The 11,388-nt window shown below is 38.7% G+C and overlaps 1 protein-coding gene across 4 annotated transcripts in view; it reads right to left on the bottom strand.

The window, feature by feature from the left end:
- CSDE1 (cold shock domain containing E1, RNA-binding) overlaps positions 1-10,681 on the bottom strand; it is a 35,576-nt gene extending 24,895 nt beyond the window's left edge. For 3 of the 4 annotated variants that reach the window (XM_010830753.1, XM_010830754.1, XM_010830755.1), the window contains exons 1-2: positions 10,568-10,680; positions 3,225-3,622 (exon numbers count right to left, since the gene is read on the bottom strand). The gene's annotated coding sequence lies outside the window, so the exon portion shown is untranslated. Of the gene's footprint in view, positions 1-3,224; positions 3,623-10,567 lie in introns of all 4 variants that reach the window. The other variant, XM_010830752.1, reaches the window with a different exon arrangement.
- Between the last annotated feature and the right edge of the window lie 707 nt (positions 10,682-11,388).

Here is an 11,388-nt window from a genome sequence, read left to right as displayed (position 1 = left end):
CACATATGTGGAGACCCCTTTGAAAATCAGTCCATTATTCAAATTCTTTTAATGTTTATTATGCAATCTATATTTCTGTGTACTGATCACTATGCTATCATGAGATACTCTGTCAAATCTTACTGAAAATTTTTTATCTTGTGCTCCTGGACTTTTGATACAAAGAGCAAGCTCGAAAGTTTGTACACCTGACTTTGAAAATCAATCAAGACATGTAAAGTTCCTGGTCATGGGTCTCCGTTAACTACTAGCACACTCCAGCAAGTTACCCTGTCATCTTATTCACTGGGGGCTTTAGTTTTCTTTTAATGTTTCTAGCTTTGCTTTCCTTCTGTCATCTTAAACTGTCTTGATCAAAATACTCACCAAAACAATCCATGTCTATCTTTACATGCCAACCAAACTTCTTATAAACCTTATTCTTTCTTGGTACTTTTTAGGGTCAATCCCACTCTTCAATATTTATTCATTCCTAATTATGTACTACTTTAAACTGTTAAAAAAAAAAACAACAACAAACAACAAACATCTCTTAAACGTGGTTCTCATATGTAGAGCGTAACCTTATCAAGGGTGTATGGAAGGTGGGATGAATTGGGAGATGGGGACTGACATATATATGCTACTATTTATTGAATATAAAATAGATAACTAATGAGAACCCATTGTATAGCACAGGGAACTCTACTCAATGCTCTGTGGTGATTTAAATGGGGAGGGAATCTGTAACAGAGTGGATATATGTATACGTATGCCTGATTCACTTTGCTGTATAGAAAGAAACTAACGTAACATTGTAAACCAACTATACGCCAATAAAAATTAAAAAAAAAAAAAAATCTGTGATCTACTGCATTACCAAATCTGTTTTGTTAGCTGCACTCCTTTTAATTGGAATTCACAACTGTACAATGAGAACATGTTTTAATGTCAATATCCCCACTCATTTATCTGTTTGTAAATATTTACTGTATTAGTATTTAGCCTATGTATCTTGAACTAAACTGCTTACTAGAGAAAAAAGAATACAAAGATTAGGTTAAACAAAAAGCACTTCTACTTTAAATCCATTTTCACAATTCATGTCAAGGCAATCAAAGCTCTAGCATCTTGTCTTTTACCCTTATGAATAAAGATAAAAGCTGCGCAATTTCAATCTCCATTATTTTATCTAACTCAGCACAATTGGTAGGAGTCTAAAATTATTTTTAAAAAGTCAGACGAGGAGGGAGAAAGAAACAAACAGAAGAAGCAAGTGGTGAAATAGCCTTAAAACTAAGTAACTAAATGTCTGTTTATGGGTAATTTAAATAAATTGGTATTACTGGTAGTTCTAAATTAAGAAATAATGCTGGTTCACAGTTAAGGTGATTACCACAATTAAGCTTTCAACCTTTAAATAAATTGTAGGTATGGGTCCAGGTGCTTTTTGAAACAGTAATGAAGCTTTTTTAAGACAACAATCTAAGAATGATCTGTTTTCATTCCCCATCTGATTTGATCAATGCATGCATGCTCTGTCACTCAGTCGGGTTCGACTCTGCCACCGACGGACTGTATCCCACCAGGCTCCTCTATCCATGGGATTTCCCAGGCAAGAATACCGGGAATGGGTAGCCATTTTCTCCTGCAGGTAATCTTCCAGACCCAGAGATCAAATCCTCGCCTCCTGCATTGCGGGCAGGCTGTCTGTCACTGAGCTGCCAGAGAAGCACGCATTTTACAAAAGGATTACTACCAAGTGCTCCTCGAAATTATCTTCCTTGGCATTCCTTCCTGGCTACCTCTATTTCTTTAAACACTCTTCTCTTTGGCATTTCTTCCTGAATTACCTATAAAGTGATGACTCCTTTCTGAATTCCAAGTCTTTATTTCTGATTTCAGAAAATCTAGAAACTAAAGATTTAAAAGGAACAACTGCCCTTCACAATCCTACCTCCCCCAAACAACCACTGTTGAGCATTCCATATTACAGTATTTTCTCAACTTTAGATTACTATCTTACAAACAAAATAGATTTCCACAAGTCCCCACTTGAACTTCTCTATTTCTATGAACAAAGGTTTCTAACTTGGACAATTGGATAGACTAAATTAATTCCCTCCAGCCTCATTTTCACATTCAACTGGTCACCAGTACTATTACTTCTACCATTAAAACAAGCAGTGTCTACCTTTTTCTCAGCCTTTACCCTAGCTTTTATCTTCCCTCCACTCTGTCCACTGTTTGTAACACACCTTCCCATTGTCAACTTATCCCTTAAAAGCAGTACCGTTCGTCTTTTAAAGATACACTTGTGAATATATAACTTTAAAATCTGAATTAATAAACTATTTTAGGTTTGGACTACAAAATCCACTAAGTCCTTGCTTATAAACAGCTGATATCTTCCCTGAAGAATAAAGTCAAATATAGTAGGCCCTTTAGAACCGTCCAGCAAGCATCCCTTTCCAGTTACTCTTTCTGTCCCATAAACCTGTATTCTCTACTCTGTTAATAACAGACTACTCAATATACATCATGGGCTTTCAGATTTCCCTAGATCAGTTCATTCAGTTATCTCTAGTGAAGTCGCGCAGTCGTGTCCGACTCTTTGTGACCCTGTGGACTGTAGTATACCAGGCTCTTCCGTCCATGAGATTCTCCAGGCAAGAATACTGGAGTTGGTTACCATTTCCTTCTCCAGGGAATCTTCCCAACCCAGGGACTGAACCCGGGTCTCCCGCATTGGGGGCAGACGCTTTAACCTCTGAGCCACCAGGGAAGCCGGCTGAAGTTATCTCTAGATCTCTACCAAAGACCCTTCTCTCTCTTAACAAAGTACTACTCACCTTCAAACGTCCCTTTTCCTGCACATTTTCTTTACCCAAGATTACCGCAAACAAGATTGCAAAGGGCTTTCCTTTCTGAAGCCCTAATTTCTAAATAGTACCAATGGAGTTTTCTATGAGACCAAGAAATCAAGAGATCTGCATATATGAATAAATATCATCTTGGGTGAAAAAATCCCAGTTCTGGCCATAAATATTGTCCTCATCTAAGAAAAGACAATTAAGTTAAATAAAATAAACTAGCGTTGATATTTTCAGACGAAGAGTTGAAAAATATAAACTGTTTTCAGAATACTTTTAGAAGAGAGTAGATTAAGATTTTATACTTAACCAAATAATTAGGAAATCCAGAATTATAAACTAACTCTTGCCAACAGGAAATGATAAACCTACCTCGCAGTGATAATCAAATATTGCACTTTCAGTAGTATTTGCTGATTCTTCTTTTTCAGCAGACGTTTCAAAGAATGAAAGTTGCTAGTATTTAAAAAAAAAAAAAAAAAAGAGCGAGAGAAAACGATCTATCAAGCTAATAAAGAATACAACTGCTGCTGCACCGGGCAATCTCACAGTACAGCACTGAAGAAAACAAAGACTACTAGCAGCGTTGGGAAGTGCTCTTTCAAAGCTGTTGAGTAGGCACAAACTTCTTGTTTCAGATCAAGTGTTGTGTCTTCAACTTAAGTGTACTCTTCTTTGGTCTTGTTGGTTGTTTCGAGGTTTGTTCCTTGCCTGATCTGAACTTGAAGCAGCAGTTTCAGGTGGTAAAGTCTGTTCTGTTACACTTCATACTAGAGATAAGAAATTAAGACATTAAGTAAATAATCAGGGATAGAAGGTAGGTAGAGGGAAAAGCTCATCTCATTAACTTAGAATCAAGCAATGCAGAAAACTTGGAAGCATACACATTCATCACTTAGGCAATCTCTCAAGTGTTAATGGATACCTTTTGTGGTATTGTACACTCAAACTCTGAAATTATTTCACATTCCTTATTGATATGCCTTCCCCACAAATAAATTCAGTTATATAATGTTCTACTTAATGTAGCGTTTTATAACTACCTAGCACTGTGTTATGAACTGTGGAAAATATAACGAATTTCCTGTCAGAGAATTTATACTCATTGAAAAAGTCACACATGAGAAAAAAATTAATTATAGAACAAAATATCAAAAATTAATCTGCTCAACTAATATATGGATATCTACTACTGACATACTATTTGAGAAATACTACTTATGGTTTATTCATCACTATCTGGGCATTAAAGCTACATGGTCAGAGGCTTTTAAAGAGGTGGCATTATTTCAGTTTAATTAGGAGAAATAGGCAGATTTTTGAGAAAAAGAAAACAGTTGAGTATTCTAGGCATAAACTGTAACATAAACCAAACTAGAATACACAATTAAATAATAAGTCCCTTGAGAGCAGAGACCATGTATTTGATTTTCTATACCTGACATCAAGGGAGCTTTATTTGTGAATGACTGTTACAACAAGTGTGGTGTGTTGCTGCAGAGGAATCAATAGACTAGCCTGGTTAGAACAGAGTGCTGGGTTAAAGTGAAATGAGATATATGGTTTGACAGATGTACCAGAGCCAGATTATGAAGCATTTCAACTTGATATATAACAAGAAACAGAGTGTTAATTCTTGATGAAACGATATGAAGTCCTGAAATCCTATGAGATGACTTCATGAAGGAAACAGACATCTCATTTGAGTTGTTGCCATAAGCAGGTAAGAAATGTCTTGAGAAGAGAAACAATTGAGAAGAAAACAAAAGAGAAATGAAATGTCTATTTCACCACAAAATTGTGCTTTTATTAGCTGTACAAAAATGATTATTTTGCAGTGCCTCAAATGTTAGCTAAAATGGTGCTGTTAGCCAAAATGACATACGGGGAAAAGTAAAGGAGGATTTGGTTTTAGATATGCGGAGAAATGGACAGTATATTTGAAGAACATCAGAAATCAGAATGACTACAAGGTGAGGTCAGAGCTGGTGAAACAGCTTAGAGGAGGAGAGCTCAATACTAATCACCAGTAAATGCTACAAACAAAGTTATTTAATCTCCCTGAATTTCAGTTTCTACAATGCAAAATGAAAACTCAGTAGCAGCTGATCTACTGCCATTGGGTAAATATCCCATGACTTTATACTGTAACTTCAAATATCAAATGTTACATTTGTTCAATCTTTCAGTTTTATTTGGATCATTCACCTATTACCCAGACTAGACGCTTCTTTGAACAATGGTTCTCCAATCACTGGGAAGACTATGTCCAGTCCCCACTCAAACAGTAACCTGAATGGCCTGACTCAGGGCCACTTCTGTAACGACCCTCCGTCTCCATCTACACATCCAATTGTGCAAGTCTTATCAATATTTCAAGGTATCTTTTATATTCATCTTTTGTTCTAAATGACCTATTTGTCCAGTCAGACAACACATTTGCTAAACTTCAGTATCAACTCTTCCCACATTCTGTCACATAACACTACCAGACTGACTTAGCTAAAATTCCAATTCCATCTCACTCATCTCCTTATCCAAAATCCTCAGTGATTTTCCCAGCACTCTAAATGGGAATTTCTTAATCCTGACTGCAAATCCAACCCACTCAGACAACTTGGGGCGGGGGGTGCACGGGGAATCAAAGCCTGGATCCCAACATGAGATTCAAATTTAACTGGGTTTAGGTCCTAGGCACTGGGATATTTTCCTCTTCCACCCATTTCCCCAAGGTGTTTCTGACTTCCAGCCAGCATTGAACCACCATCACTCAAGGTGTGTTTTGTTCTACTTTACATCTTTCTTCTGCTCTCCAATTCTAGATTGGTACATTTTCCTTCCTAATTCTTAAAACATAACTCTTGGGAGATTTCTTTATGCATATGGGTCTCGCCACAAAGTATATATTTTGTCATCTTAAACGTTACCAAAAAAAAAGAAATCCTTTCTTGACCATTCTAGCACAGATTACCTAATTCCCACTAAAGGGGGCATTAACTCCCAGTGATGGCATCATTCTTTTTTGGTACCAAATTTTCTGCACTTGGTTTACAGGTTTATGTATCGTGTTCCTTTAATACGCTTCAAATTTCTGAGAGACAAACTCAAGTTTATTTCTTTATCACAGGCCACTTTGGTACCTTACTAGGTACTAAACTTACCACAGCAGAAACTAATATAGCAAAAAGACAATGATAGATAATAAGCAAAAGACAATTCAAGTTGGTATACAGTTCTACCAACTGTAAAAAATTTTGTTTTTACTGAACTAGATAGTCTTAATTATCCAACCAAGAAGTTTTGAAGTGTCTTTGAAAAAAGACACCCACCTGGAATTGAAATAAACTGGCTATTCACTCATGCCAAGATTATTAGATTCATGGGTGGTACTGACGAATAATTTTGCTTTAATCCTAAGTGTACCCCCTACAGCATCCCCTGTACCCCGCTGTCCCCAGACACTTGATATACAGAGCACTAATTTAAAAAAACGAGGGGACTTCCCTGGTGGTTGGTCCAATGGTTAAGACTCTGTGCTTCCACTGCATCGGGCATGGGTTTGGTTCCCGCTCGGGGAACTAAGATCCCATATACTGCAGTGTGGCCAAAAAACCCACAAAATCTAAGGAGCAATTTAAATGTGAATCTGAGAGTATTCCTGACCACTAGGTAATTAACTTCTTTCCCTTTGCTCTGTACGGGAACACTATCACCACTAATTATCAACAACTATGCCTTGCTGTTTTAGCAATTAATGCCAATTCTTTTACTTGAACTGAAAATCCAAAGAGTCATGCCCTATTTCACCTTCCTTAAAATTATCATCACCTGTCTTACTGTCTCCTCTAGTTGGCTGCTTTATCTCAAAGAGCTAGCTGAAGCCAGGCACATAGTAGGTACTAAAATAATACATATGTTGAACCAGTACATTTTTACAGCATTACTTCATCTAAAGTGCTATCATATAACCTAGTTTATCATTTTGACAAATTATACTCAAAGTCTGTACAGCATTCACTTGGGAAGAATGTTAAAGAAATGATAAACCAGTCTTTAAGTCTCTCCACCTAATCCACTCTGTTTAAATTACTTTCATTGAAAACAACAGCAAAGACCCAAATAGACAGCATGGAACTGAAAAGATTCTCTGTTGATTTATGACCAATACTCATTCCTGCCTTAACTCCGAAGTTCATAATTCTTTTTTTTCCCCTCAGTTCATATTTCCTGATGCAGTAACTCAAGACAAGTTTAATTTTATATAAAATAAGTTTTCAGTTTCACTTTGGGATCTAAGGAAAGTGATAAAAATTTAGATAATTAACCACCTCAAAACAATTTAAGTCATCACCATGTTGAGTGGAAATAAAATATCATCAAATTGCTGCAACTATCTTTTTGTATATATAGGTTCACTGTAGTAAAAACAATTGTGATTACTAGACACTTAAAATTATACCCTCCCATCACTTAACTTCTTTTATATACACTAATACTTTGAAATAGGACAAACAGCAGTGTGGAAAGAAGCTGAAGAAATCCTCCAGACACAAAAATCAGAACAGTGCAGACCAGCACTGTCCAACAGAAATATTGTACAAGTCACATATGGAACTTAAAATATCCTAATAATATTAATGCTGAAAGAAACCAGTGAAATTCATTTTAATTAAGTGTCTTATTTAGCCAAATCCAAATGTCATCACTTCCCACAGGCAATCGACATATTTTTAATATCCCTTGAAATCGAATGTTTGTTTTATATTTCAGCACATTTCAATTCAGAACTGTACACAGTTCAAGGGCACGAAGGCCACACAAAGCTAGTGGCTACCACAGTGGCCGGAGCAGGTACAGACTAATTACGGGAAAAGGCATTGCCATGCCCAATAAAGCAAAAGCAAATGTAAGGCCGTTGGGCAAAGATCTCCGCTGATAAAAAGCAGCAGTACCTAGCAAACTTGCCCATAGAAAGAGTTTGCAATTGGCAGTTTACACTTACTATCAATACATCCAAGAAGCAGAAGTCCAAACAACTAACTCGTTATATACCAGCTGCAACCGCAAACCAATGGATAGTCCACAGGTTCAATGTGAATAAATTGCTGAATTTATTTTCAACTATAATGTTTTACCTCAATATTAAAGGGCATATAATGCTCCCAAAATAATCTTTCAATGCACCGTACTCAGTTTAATACCTCTAAAAAAATGTATCACAAGAGAAACATCTAAGTAAATGGGAAAAAAGTTTTGAATTATTCAGTTTTTTAACTAGACACTCATACATGCAAGTGGAAAACACTCCAATACAAGACAAAGAAATTTTTAAAAATCGTAATTTGGCAGAAATTATTTAACAGCAAGAAATGATGGGATTCAAGAAAACAAGTTACTCCCAACACAGCAACGTCACCACTGAAGACACTCCTGCTATTAAGTCTTAAAGAATAGTTATAATTCTTCTAGTTATAATTCTCTATTATGAAAAATCCTACAAGTTAGAGCTCTCCATAAGACAGTCTGGGTTAAAGATCTCAAAGTAGTTCCCACTTTGTTTTTTGAGAAGATGATAAATTAACACCTTGTATTTTACAAGATCAAGATTTTTATTTTGTAATACAGTCCTTAAATTCAACTCCTTAGAAATCTGCCCACACCGCATTTCCATTTTTAAACTACCTTGTTAAAAGTATGGTCCTCACAACAATGTGAATGAACTTAATGCTAATGAACTGTACACTTGAAAAAAAGGTTAAAAAGGTAAATTCCATTCTGTATTTTACAATTTGAAAGAAAAAAATAATCTTAAAAATGTTGGCCCTACATCGTGTGTCTTTAAGTGGAGAGAAGGGAAAACAGGAATAAGATAAAGCAGGACAAGTCAGTTTTCACATTCTCATTTTTTATTTGGTAGGAATTTACCAGAATTTTCAACCAAACTCTAAAGGTCATACCTGTTAAGTCAGAACTTATTTACAAAAAAGGAAAACCTATCTTCTGCGCCTCAAATACTTTACTTTTCAACTCAGCTGCTATAAATACTCATCTCGATGGTAAGCATCCAGAGCAGCTGCAAAATCACTCAAACCACTACCATCTCTTTTATTTCGGGCCTATGGCTACAAGGCAAAAAAAAAAAACAAAAAAACAAGGTTGAAAAATTTTCAAGATTTTATGACTCGTCTACGCCTGTTCAAGTATATAAACCCCCTCCTGACCCACACCATGAATACCCAATATTGGTTAGTACCAAAATGACACCAAGGCATTACACTGGCCCTCAATGTAGTATTGAAAATGCTCGCCTTCCAGAAACTCAAATTGAAAATTACTCAGCGTTTTTTAACAGTAACTTAATATTTGCGCCAATAATTTGATCACTACATTTTACAGATTAATAGCTCTAGTCAATAGCTGCCAGTTCACACCATCCTGATAAAAAGCTTAATCACAGGAAATATTCCAAGATTTAACTATCACAGGCGTCCTCTCCTGCTTTATTATCCTGCCTACCAACTGTTTAAGAGGATCACATTGTTTCGCTCATTTTAGGTGCAAAACAAGGAAATTACCTCGGACAACGTTCAGCCTTTTCTATTTGCGGAATGAAGCCTGTTTTATTAGAATGTTCCCTCCCTTACTTGTAAGTTAAGCAAGGGAGGAGCTATCCGGGTGTTTCCAAAGGAAAACCTTAAAGCACAAAGAACCGTGGCACTAAGATTTCCTACTTAGGATAGAATGGTAAGAACCTCAAAGTGTCTGCGACTAGAGCTCCAAAAAAACTACACAGAATGACCAAGTCAAGCCTTTCATTGCACAACATGGGCCAGGCTCTTACACTGCAAGAACCCGGGAAGGTGGTAAGAAGAACGCCACCGAGCTCTTAAAAGAGTTTGTTTTAACCCTAGAATTAGACGGGTGAGAGCCCTGTGCCTAAGTTCAGTGGCCGGTTCTCTTTCTCAAGAAGCTAAAGGAGAGGGTTAGACGGGGAAGCTGGGGTTCAGACCCAAGATAAAACAGCTCCGGGTGAATGGCAATAAAGATGACACTTCGGCTGGGCTACCGTGCCAGAAGTGGCCGAAGAAAGGAGGTGTCTCTAAGCAACTTAGATGGAGCGGGGTCTCAGTTCATACACAAAGGAAGGGCCACTGCCGCACTGCGCTCTGGTACTAGTAGGCAGTTCCGCAAGCAGGTGATGGCTAAAAAACTATAGTGTCCAGAGTCAGAGTAGGCCGCTCTCCTCCGCCTCCGGCTCTTTCAGTCTCACACAAAGGACCGCGCCACCACCCCCTCGCCCCGCCCGCCGGGACTTGTAGTTCTCGTTTCTCCCACCAAGCGGCTGAGGGGGAAACAGCCAGACTACAACTCCCAACAGCCTCCGCGCCCGAGCCCCGCACCCCTGCCTCCATCTTGGCTGCGGTCGGAGCCTCCATTTTCGCTCCCTCCCCCCACTTTAGTCACCAGCACCACCACGCGCTGCCTCCTGGCCTCCAATCTTCACTTCGGCTCTGCAGCCTGATGTGAGGCCTAGACAGTTGAACGGGGGACGGGTGGAAAAGCCCGGGGTGGGGATTCAGGGCGAGGTGTTATCTACCCGGAGCTCTAGGAGTGCCCACCCTGACTCAGAGGTCTCTCCCGTTTGTCTTGATTTTTTCATCCGTCCTTAACTTGGCTTCCTGCTACCCCCATTTGGACCCTGAGGTCGTACTCACCCCAACAGCTCAGCGCCCCCTCTCCAGCGCCGCCATAAGCAGCACGGCCCGGTACGTAGGAATAAATCTCGCTTCTCTCGCGAGACTTGCAGGCTCCGAGCGCGTGCACAGGAAGGGGAGGGGGAGTGTATCCTTAGTACGCCTGCGCACGAGGGCTGAATGACGCCAGCCAGTGTGCTGTGCTTAACCACAACGGAGGTGGTGTCTAAATTCCCCTAGATCCCCTCCCCCTTGAGCTGCGGAAATCAATCTCTGTTTACTGACTCCACTGGGACGCACGGGGCGGGGTGTCGGTTGACTTTCAGTGTCTCTGATCTTAGCAAACTTGAATATGCTTTAGGCTGCGAGACCAGGGTGAACCTCCAGGGAGAACAATTTGGAGGACGTATCAGAAATGTCATATAAAGGATTTCTATTTCCTCAGCGATAATCCAGAAGTTCCCAAACCGCAGTTTCATTTTTTTCACATTGGAGGCTTTCTTGTCTGCTACATTAGACTGGAATTTTATTTAGTATAGAGTTAGATTTTTAGCAAGCTAATTTGAACGCCCTAAGTGAGAACTTTATCTCCCATAAACTATGTTGCTTGCAACAGACAGTGAGTGAGCGAGGTATCATGGCTATTAAACTCCTTCAACTGACCTTTCTAGTTACTGGAAGGTGTTCATAGTGTGATCCAAGGTGCTAAATCGGTAACCAAAAGGTTGAAATCAGGGTAAATGGATGATTTATCTCATAAGGAGAGAGGGTAGGAGGGAAATGTTAATTCTGGCCACAGAAAAGTTTAATGAATTATACCTTGCCAAAGATCAGGCAGTCCT

The sequence above is a fragment of the Bison bison genome, unplaced genomic scaffold, assembly GCF_000754665.1.
Source record: "Bison bison bison isolate TAMUID 2011002044 unplaced genomic scaffold, Bison_UMD1.0 scf7180017864519, whole genome shotgun sequence".
Lineage (NCBI taxonomy): Eukaryota > Metazoa > Chordata > Mammalia > Artiodactyla > Bovidae > Bison > Bison bison.
The sequence above is the reverse complement of the archived record's forward strand: the minus strand, read 5'-3'. Positions and strand labels throughout refer to the sequence as shown.